Source organism: Dipteris shenzhenensis, chromosome 33, assembly GCF_047967505.1.
Source record: "Dipteris shenzhenensis isolate YYH24624 ecotype China chromosome 33, Dip_SZ_1.0, whole genome shotgun sequence".
Taxonomy (NCBI): domain Eukaryota; kingdom Viridiplantae; phylum Streptophyta; class Polypodiopsida; order Gleicheniales; family Dipteridaceae; genus Dipteris; species Dipteris shenzhenensis.
Genome location: NC_141628.1, coordinates 4,728,488 through 4,739,225, shown reverse-complemented (window position 1 = coordinate 4,739,225; position 10,738 = coordinate 4,728,488).

The following is a 10,738-nucleotide window of genomic DNA, read 5'->3' as shown; positions in this document are numbered from 1 at the left end:
TTATTAGTACTGCTTCAAGACATTTGAAGTGGTCTTTTTTGTTTGAATGGATGCACAAATCATCCAAGAACACCTGTAAAATCTTATTCAGAAATGACTTGAAAGCTATGAACATGACTCGCTGGAATGTGGCCGGGGCATTACAAAGGCCGAATGGCATGACTCTATATGCAAAAATACCCCATTCTGTAGCAAATGCTATTTTTGATTGGTCTTTAGGAGCAATTTGCACTTGGTTATAGCCACTGAAGCCATCCAAGAAGCTATATATTTCTGAACCTGCCACCTTCTTTGAGAGTTCTTGGGCGGAAGTTGTTATCTCTGGAGTACATGTTGCATGTGTCGCACCAAGTCCTTTTGGTATGTGTGACTTACATTATTGGTCATGAGTTGATTCTTATTTTTATTTTATGCAACTTGGCTATGTGGGGGTTAAAGGCCACTATGCCTTAGCTCCGGTTATGTACTATACTCAAACACACACATATATATATGGATGACATAGAAGATTAGGGTTTTTTTCACCCACCAAAACTTGTGTGGCTCTCTTCAGGCTTTCCCTCTCTCTCTCACCCAGCTCCACGAGCTTAAAATATCACAAGGCTTACTATGCCCTCATCCACAATTAATAAAATAAATTAGTCCACGGCTTACTATTCATTACTTTATAATATGGCCCATGGCCTTTGGCAACCATTCAATATTTCAATCAATCCAGATCACCTTCACCATCTCTATTCCTCATTATCCAACTCATCATCTGTACTCAAGCCACCAATTGTGTTTTTGTTACAATCAATTGATGAATCATCACACCAACTAATCCCAACACAATTGTATGCTTATATACAGACATAAAAATACACACCTTAGGACCAATTGCAATAACACCGGTAACAATAGAGACATTAGTTTTAACATGGAACCACCCACTATACTAACCATCTAGCCTGGCAAAACATAGGTAGTTAGGCATCCCCAACTAAACCCTACAAAGCATCCACTAGGACACCTTTGAGAGCACTCTAAACTAGTATGAGAGACTCAGTGGTCTAGCTGATTCTTTTGGGTAGTCTAGCTGATCTCATGTGCATGCATGGAGGCCAAAGTCTACTACTGTAGCTCTGTGGGAGGAAAGAGAAGCCATGTGGAAAGTTTTGTGGGTGACTTTATCTGGTTTTTTTTCCAAGCCTGTAGTGGTTTTGGAGCAAAAAGACGTTTTTTGATGATTCTCTTGTTCCTTTCGATGTGACTGAGAGTCCAAAATGACTTGCAGAGGCAAGCATTGCCTGCTTTTGGTGTCCATTACACTTTGGGAGTTCGAAAACCCCTTCATTATTCAATTTGGGGTCATTTCATTGGATTTTTGACTCACTATCTCTGCTTCAACCATTTCTGGCTCACTGTCTCTACTTTAACGATTTTTTGCCAGTGTGTTGGAACTCAAGTTTGACGCAACTGTTCGTAGATCTATCAGTTCTGGTGGACTCAGGAGGCCCTAAAAATTATGTGTTGCTCATCATTCACACTCTAGTGGTGTTTACAAATAGATCGGTTTGATAAAACATTTTTTAATCCATGTGTTAGACCCGGTGGTTGGGACCACAGTTTCCAAAAACGTATGTTCCATTGCATTCCAGAGGCTTGAAAACCCCTATCTATCAGCTCTTGTGCAATTCCATGGAGATTTGGAGAAGTTCCATCTCTTTGAGTAGCGAAGGGAGCTTGTAGGTCATGTGTATCAATCCATCCCAAAATATGTGCTTCATAATTTCCTGACCAGCAGGTAGGATAAGCAGTTCAGGATGTGCCTTGCTGATTTTCCCCGTGACACTATTGTATCCGTCATAGATTTTGCACAAAATTATTCTTTTCAAGAACAAGATGAGATACAAAGTGCTCACTGGTACAATAAGGAGATAACAATTCTTGTGCATATCACATATAGTCACTTGCTTGATTCTTCCATCTAATGCCAATATGCTTGTTGACTCATAGAAGTCCATGTCAGTGCAACACACTTACCATTTCTTCATTTTAGATGATAGGGAACATGACACCCTATTTGTGCAGCATGCTTTTCTATTGCATTGGGAATGGATGTAAAAGGAAAATCCCCATGTAGAACATATAAAACAACATTGGGTGTGCTTAGATGGTGTTGCCTCTCAATTTAAAATAGCACGTGGATTCTACTTCGTCTCAAGGTTCATTTTTCATAATATGTGAGGCCCGGGGGGGGATCTTTTGGATGAGGGGGGGTTTTAAAAAAAACACTAAAATATGAAAACCCATCTCCTTTTAAATTAATATAACTTTTTCACATGTTACCCAAATTTCAAGGTGTACAAACATATTTGAAGCTCTCTCAAATCATGTAACAGACTATAGAAAATCAAAACACAAAAAATGACCTAGGTATAACCTAATCGTGGACCCAACAAGAACAAACCAATCAAGCTATGCCTAGTAGAACCTGGTTCATAACAACCACCCTAGAAGCAAGGTCCAACTTTCTTCCCATCATATTTTTGAAAAGTGAAAAATTTGAATTCGAAAAACTTTGTCTTCAAGTTGTAGTACACATTCCAAACGTGAACATGTTGAGAGTTCACGGTCAACATCATGTGATCATGTGTGCATAGCACCATCACGTGATCATATGTGCATAGCACTAACCTTATAGAGTGCTATAAAGGAAAGGGTTAGATACCCTAACCCTAACCCTAAAAGGGTTTGTATATATTCTATTTTTTCAACTAAATCTAATGTACAGTTAGTCATTTGTGGTGTGCTCTCTAGTTGTGCCCTCTCTCCTCATCTCCACTCTTCTCCTCTCCCTCCTTCATATTTTGTCATGGTATCAGAGCTCCCTTGCCTTCCGCTGAGGCATTGCGATTCTTGAGAGTGTGAGAGAGATTGTGAGATTGAGAGTTCTCTTGAGTGTTCTCTGTGAGAGTCCACTTCTGTTGAGAGAAAATTCTATCCATTGAAAGAAGATTTCCGTCATCTCCTTCGAGAGTTATTCATTCTTTTCATTCTTTGTGAGGACTTCCATTGTGAGAGAGAGAGAGTTTGTCCATCCATTGTGTTTGTGAGAAAGATAGGGAGTGTTCTTCATAATCTTATGAGAGAGAGAGAGAGATTCCTCTTCTTCTTGCTTGAGAGAATTCCGTCCTTGAGAGAGAGAGAGTTATTCTTTCTGTGAGAATCGAGCGAGTAGAGAAAAAGAGAAAGATTGCAATTACTCCAACTCACTTTGTTGGAAAGATATATTCAAGCACTTAGTTTGGCACTCAACTACCCCTTGATAGTTGTGTGTTGCAGTCTAAGTTAGATATCATGCAACGAGCTCTTAGACACTTAGTCTGGCACTCAACTATCCCTTGATAGTTGTGTGTTGCAGCCTAAGTTAGATATCATGCGATGTTCTCTTAGACACTTAGTCTGGCACTCAACTATCCCTTGATAGTTCCCACATACAAAATCCTATTCACATGAGATCTAAGAAACTCAGTAAGGAGATCTTAGAACTACCACAAACAAATTTCATAGACACAAAAACAAGCACATTTCTCACAAGAGATCTAAGGAACTCAACAAGGAGATCCTCAAACTCTCACAAATAAATTTATCTCACAAGAGATCTAAGGAACTCAACAAGGAGATCCTAGAACTCCCACAAACAAATTTCAAACACATAAATATCTAACATATTTTTATCACAAGAGATTGAAGGAACTCAATAAAGAGAACCTAGAACTCCCACAAACAAAAGAACAAAGACCAAAATCGAAATCCTCACAAGAGATCTCACGAACTCAAAATGAGATCCTAAAGCTCCCTAACAAAAAATCCATCTTGTTTCGGTCCTGCTTTCTCAACCTTGAGTACCTTTCTTCTTCTTTTCCTTTTTTGATCTCTTATGCTCGGCTGGGGAACCAAGCGTGAGATAAGAGACATAGGCGAACAGTGAGGTTATATGCAAAAACGTAGGAACCTATTCATCCTAATTTTAGTGTATTTGTACGAATACTTTATTCGTATGAATAAAAGTTATTTGTACAAATATGTGGGGACGATGTGGTGATTTATATAAAAAACGTGACGTGTCACCATTTTTTAAGCCGATTTTTTCTTCCATTTGAATCATTCGAGTGATTTTCTCGATTTTTTCGAATCACGAATGTGAATTTTTCTACTTAGCAAGAGACAAAGTGAGATGAAAAAAAAACCTCTGTGTGTGTGTGTTATCAACTAGAAAAGAAATCAAGGCATGAGGCTAGATGCTAAGCATGGCGATGCTTGAAGGCCATGGGGGAAAAGAAGTGCGATGATCAATACCCATGCGATCCATGAGCAACTCCACTACTTCATTTAACAATGGACTCCCATGGTAAGATACTATTTCCATGGGTGTCCCAAACCTTGTGCAGATACATTCAAATATGAAATTTGCCTTACCATTTGCAGTGGGGAGGGCAATAGCTTCAGCCCACTTAGTGACATACTGAGTGGCTACCAAAAGATACTTCTTTTTGCGAGCAGTCATGGGCAGGGGCCCAACAAAATCTATTCCCCACTTCTAAAATGGATGGATGGACATCACTGGATGATGTTGCCCAAGATGCAAATCCTTCCTACCAAAGAATTGGCATGGTTCACAAGTTTTGCAATACATAGTGACATCCTTGAACAAGGTTGGCCAATAGTACCCAGCATGTAAAATCTTCTTAGATGTATAGTCACCGACATAGTGGCCTCCACAAAATCCATCATGATAATGATTCAATACCTTAGGTACATCTACATCAATGGCTCGTCTTAATACCCCATCCATGCCTTGATGGTACAACACCCCATCAAAGAGAGTGTAGTGCCTACTATCTCCACGGATCTTCTTTCTCTCATAGCTAGTACTTTCCAAAGGAAAGGAGAAAGCGGTCAGAAACCTGTAGATACCACCATACAATGGATCCCCAACTTCTATGGCCACTACAAGGGTTACATCGAGGCACTCCTCTAAATCAATCAAAGCATTCTTCAAGTTGGAACAACCCTCTTTTACAATTTTGAAAGAAAAATCATATTCTTGTAGAATTGCCAACCATTTGGCCAACCAGCCCATGGGATTTGGTGATTGAAGGACTTGCTTTGTAAAACCATTGCTAGAGATTATAATGAAGGACTTTCTAGCCACATAATGCTTAAATTTCTCAATGTAGAACACCAAAGACAAGGCTTGCTTGTCAGCCTCAGAGTAGTGTCGTTCAGTTTCGAGCAATTGTCAAGAAGCAAATTGAATGGGATACATGAACCAATCCTCCCCTTGCTGGAGGAGAATACCCGCCAGAGTGTGCTCACCAAACCCAGGATTAATATAGAAAGTTTTTGACCAATCAAGATTGCGTAGGATGGGCTCTAAAGCCAGAGCACTCTTGATTTGTACAAACCCATGATCACAATCATCATCCTAAGAGAAATCAACCCCATCTTTTATTAGCGTAGTCATGGGTCGCATCAAAGCAGCATATTGATCAATGAAGCGGCCCTTAATTGAAAAATGAACGTACCTAACGTTTGGTTGTTGCCAACGAGGAGAGCTTGAGGATAGCTTCTACTTTCTCGGGGTCAAGCTTGACACCCTCCGTGAGACAATATGTCCTAGTAACCTCCCTTGAGTGGCTCCAATGGTGCATGTATCAGGGTTGAGATTGCCATTCGCATCATTGACCCTTTGGAAGGCCGACCTAGCCTTCATGACGTACTCCTTACGTGCCGAGAATATACAAAAATCATCTAAAAACACCTCCAAGAAAACCCCCAAATAAGGAGCAAACACCATCTGCATAAATCTTTGAAAGGTAGTAGGAGCATTGGTGAGGCCAAATGGCATCACTTTGAATGCAAACGTCCCCCAAGGTGTGGCAAATGTGGTTTTAAGCACATCCTCCTTGGCAATTCTGATTTGATAAAACCCAGAGTAATCATCATAGAAAGTATACATCTCATGACCACTTACCTTCTCAAGAATGAGGTCTTGAAAGGGCGGAGGATGATGGTCCCTCTTGGTGGCCGCATTGAGTTTCTTATAATCAATGCAGACACGCCACTTGTTGTTTTTCTTTGGGGTGACTATTAAATTACACAGCGCAGTGGAACAAAAACTGAACAAAGAATAGAGAGTACATAGCAAACTGGAGAGGAACAAAATTTTTCTTCAATACTAATGTAGTACAGATGATGGCCCTGTCCACCTATGCACTCTCGTAGTGGAGCTTAAATGGCGATCTAGATAGATACTAGGTGAAGAGCTACTAGCTAGAAGATTTGATCTCTGACCTGAACTGATCTGATACAATTGACTAGGGAGGTCTCCTCTTTATAGCTATGAGGGCGGTAGTCGGATCAACATAGTCGGTGGAACCGACTAGTCAACCTAGTCGGTGGAGCCAACTAGTCAACCTAGTCAATGGAACTGACTAGTCATCCATGGAATATTCAAGGAATATTATTATCCTAAGTTGATAGGGAAATCCAAGGGTGACACTTACTCCTGTGAGATATTTTAGCCTTCTCTATTGGTGGATCTGTCATCTCAGCATTTGGGGGCTCTGGGAAGGACACCTTCTTCCTGGGGTGGCCTGGTTCAAGGTTTGGAGAGGGGTCCGAGGTGGTACAACTTCTCTTCCCGAGGTCAAGGACCTCTATGTCAGAATCCTCAGTGCTTGATTCACCTTGCTTGATTCACCTAGAAGATTCATCCTTGGAATATTAGGACATTTGGTGCGATAATGACCATTATGGTGGCACTCACAACACACAACATTGGCACGTTCTCTTGGAGGGCAATTGGCTTGATTTCTAATGCCCACCATCTCAAGCCGAAGATCATTTAGGGCCTTAGCAAGGTCATTAACTCCAGGTTCATTAGCACAAGGGGCCGAGGGAGTAGGAAGGAGGGGGGCTTGTGGGTGAGAGGCTGGGGAAATCTTCTAGGCGGAGGGTGAGGATATACATCTCATTGAGGGTAAGCCTCTAAGGGAGGACCATACATTTCAAGTGGAGGTGGTGGATACATCCCTGATGGGGGGTGGGGGTATGCCCCTGAGTTGGAACCCCCAAGTTGTTGTTGCAAGAATTGAGGGGGTTGCGGAGGGACAACCATCTTCTTTGAAGCGGGGTCAGACTGAACTTTGTCAAACTTTTGAGCAATCTCTTGTGCTCGCGCCATGGTCTCTGGATTCTTCTCCCATTTAAGCTTGAGGCGGAATTCATCACTTGCTCCTGCTACAAGGTAGCCTAGCACACATGCTGAGTCATTCCAGCTCAAAATCTGGCATTGTCCTCCTACATGGCAATTAAAAGGTCCAAGAGCATGGCCGCTCGATCCACATATCGACGTGCCATCTCACCTTCTGAGACTGCTTCAGGTTTGCCACCTGCAGGTACACATTCTCTAGCTCCTCTTCTTTGCCAAAATACTTGATCATAGCTGTTGTCAACCTCATCTAACTTTGGCAAACGTCCTTGGCCTGCTTCTCATATTACACAAGCCAAACTCTCTAGAGATGTAGGAAGAACCAACAACCATCTATCTTCAGTAAGAAAGTTGAGAGAAACACAACGGCGCTTGAAGGCCACAAGATACTCATTTGGATTTCCTTCAACCCGACCACAAAACACAAGAATGTCAGCCATGCTTGGAAAAGAGGAGCGAAGAATATAGTGGAAAAGGTAAGAAAATATAAGATTATGTATTGACAATAGAGAGTGGAATTTTAAAATGGAAGTGCGGGGACGGGACTTCTAGAAAGCAAATGTAAGCTGGAAACAGAGTATTGGGAGTGGTGTGATATTCCGTTCGGGAAGAGTCGATGACAAAGAAGAGTTCCTAAATAACTTTTATAGCTGACATCATTGCGGAAGATTGGGGATATACCATCACATCAAGTTTTTCATCAAAGCAAAGAGGAAAGCCATTACCATGGTAAGAAGATGTAGGGCTTGCACATCACCTTTCGAATCCTCAAGCTCTTGTAGTCTCCATGAGATTTCTTCTAGTGGGGTGAGGTTCGGCATTTTCGTTCCTTTGAAGAGGTATCTCCTTTTGATTCACAGGATGCTCATGCTAGTGAGTCGGTGATGCTATTCTGAGTTCTTGGAATATGCTTCACTTGAATCTCTTCAAAGTTTTGACAAAGCTGAGTAGCCTATTGATGGTGGTCTGTTAAGGCTTCACTTCTCACTTTCACTTGTTGGCATACCAGTTGTGAGTTGCCTCGTACCTTTAGTTGAGTGATTTGATGTTCTTTGGCTTTTTGCAAGCCAAAAATGAGTGCAGAGTATTCAGCATGATTGCAAGTGTCTACTGCCATGGGGCTACCATACAAAAACTTCCGTCAGGTGAAGTCAAGGTCACTCCTACCCCCACCGCTTTTGTCAAAGGTCTATAAGCACCATCAAAGTGTAAGACCCAAGTTGACATCATATGAGCACCAAGACACATACATCCCAAGTCTCCTGATAATTTAGGATTGGGAGGATGAGTGGATGAGGGGATACCAAAACCTCAACAAGGCATTCTGCCCCAAACAAGCTCACAATTTTTTGTTGAAAATTCACTTTGTGTCCAAACAAAATTACCACATGAAGTTCATGATGCGGAACAAAAGGTTGATTAGGAACAAACGGGTTCCGAGGATGGAACATCTTAACCATTTAAATGCAAATAATAATTCGGAGAACCCTAGCTCCTTGGTGTAATCATAGTAATAGCTCCTTGGCTTTTTTTGGACCTTGACCTTTTTCTTGAACAAATCAAATCCCATATCCCAAGTCTAACATACTCCCTTGGTCTCTTCTCAATTTTATAATACGTTCAAACATCTAGGAGGACAAGTGGAGGGTTGGCACAAGGAATCTTGCCACTCATCCTACTTTCCCCATTATTTAACTTGCATTCTTGGACTATCTACACCCCCCCCACATGGGCCTATCCTACATGGAGGGAATAATCCAATATAATATCCATCTCCCATCTCCACCTATTTTATATTACTTCTCCCATGGTCTTTGGGCCATGTCTCACTAAATGCAGGCATGGGACCGCCTAGGTGGAGGGGTGGCACATGGAGGAACCATGCCACCTTAACATTTTATAATATTACTACCATGGATTATGTACAACGCACCTATGGGTCCTCTTATATGGAAGGGTGGCACATGGTCATGCCTTGCCACCTCAACCCTAGGCCCTATGCACACCACATTTCATTATACTATTGCCACACATACAAGCACACACACATATTTATGCCTTTTACCTCGGTCAAATTTATCCATAACAGCGTGTGTGTGTGTGTGTGTGTGTGTGTGAGAGAGAGAGAGAGAGAGAGAGAGAGAGAGAGAGAGAGAGAGAGAAAGAGTTCTATGTGTTATTGTTTATATAGATCTGCGAATAGATCAAGAGGGATGGCTGTGGAGATCCCTAGCATTAGTTTTGACTCAAGCTACTTCTATTGCTCTTACTCATTCTTTAGAGCTCGACAGTGAGCTCGTCTCTCTATCACACAAGTGCCGTCACATTCATTTCCATGCAGCTCAGGCTCGAGGTCTTCTTCTTGATACAGTGCTACAAATCTTAGCTGTACTTGTTGCTATTGGAGGTTGAATGGGTTACTTACTGTGCCTTTGTCAACTGCAGCTACAGCTCCTTCTGAAGGCTGGTTTCTATCTTTTACGCATTGGTTTTTTCCATCTTGCTACATGAGTTGTGCGTAGCACTTGGATTTCTACACTACAACTATTTCCATCACAAGTTGATTTCTATGTGGGAGTACATCATAGCTTAATCTATGTGGGAGTGCATCATGCTCATGTGATGGATCTCTTGTAAACTTTTATATCTGCTTGTTGTGTTGTCCTAAGCAAAACTTTTTCTCATAATCTATGGATGAATTCTTTCACCTTTTAGGTCCAGTGCACATGCCTCAACTAATGCGCAGATGGTGGCTCGTTGCACGATTCTCAATGCTCATTTGGAGCACCACTGGTGCTCTAATTGGCACCTCCATTTTGGGGGTTAAAAATGTGAGCACTAGTGGACCATTACTACTCTAACCAATAGGCATTTGCCAGGTGGTTCTGAGTATTGCATTCAATGCTCCTGAAGCTGACACACTCCTCTTTCTATCCAATGAGCCAGTGCCATGAGCTAGCCACCTAGAAGTTTATTGCACCTTGCACCTCTCCGTGCAAAGCGTCAGACCATTAATGATCTTAGAGAGCTCATTAAAAGCACCTTCACATTGGTTCACACGATAAATTTTATTTGGAACCTGCATGTCGCACCAATCGTGCATTCAGGGCTGCATGTGCACTGACTCTTACAAGCATTTTTATGTGACAAATCCACACCTATCTGTCTCAGTCACAATGAAAAAAGTTTAAATAACTACATACATTTCACTATCTAGTACAAGAAGCACTATTTTTTATGACAGGGGGGCTATTCGATGTGAAAACATAGCAACCAAATAGAACCAAATCTCAAATAGAAGATATGTCCCAAAAAAATCAAGGTTTGGCAGTGAAGGTAACAAAAGAGCTTCACAAGAGACAAGGAAAGAAACTATTAATCACTGATTGCTAATTTCTTTGCATACTGATAGCCTGCTCAGTAGCTAGCCAACTAGATTTGTGGCAGGCACTCTTTCCATTGTGAAGCAAGTAACTA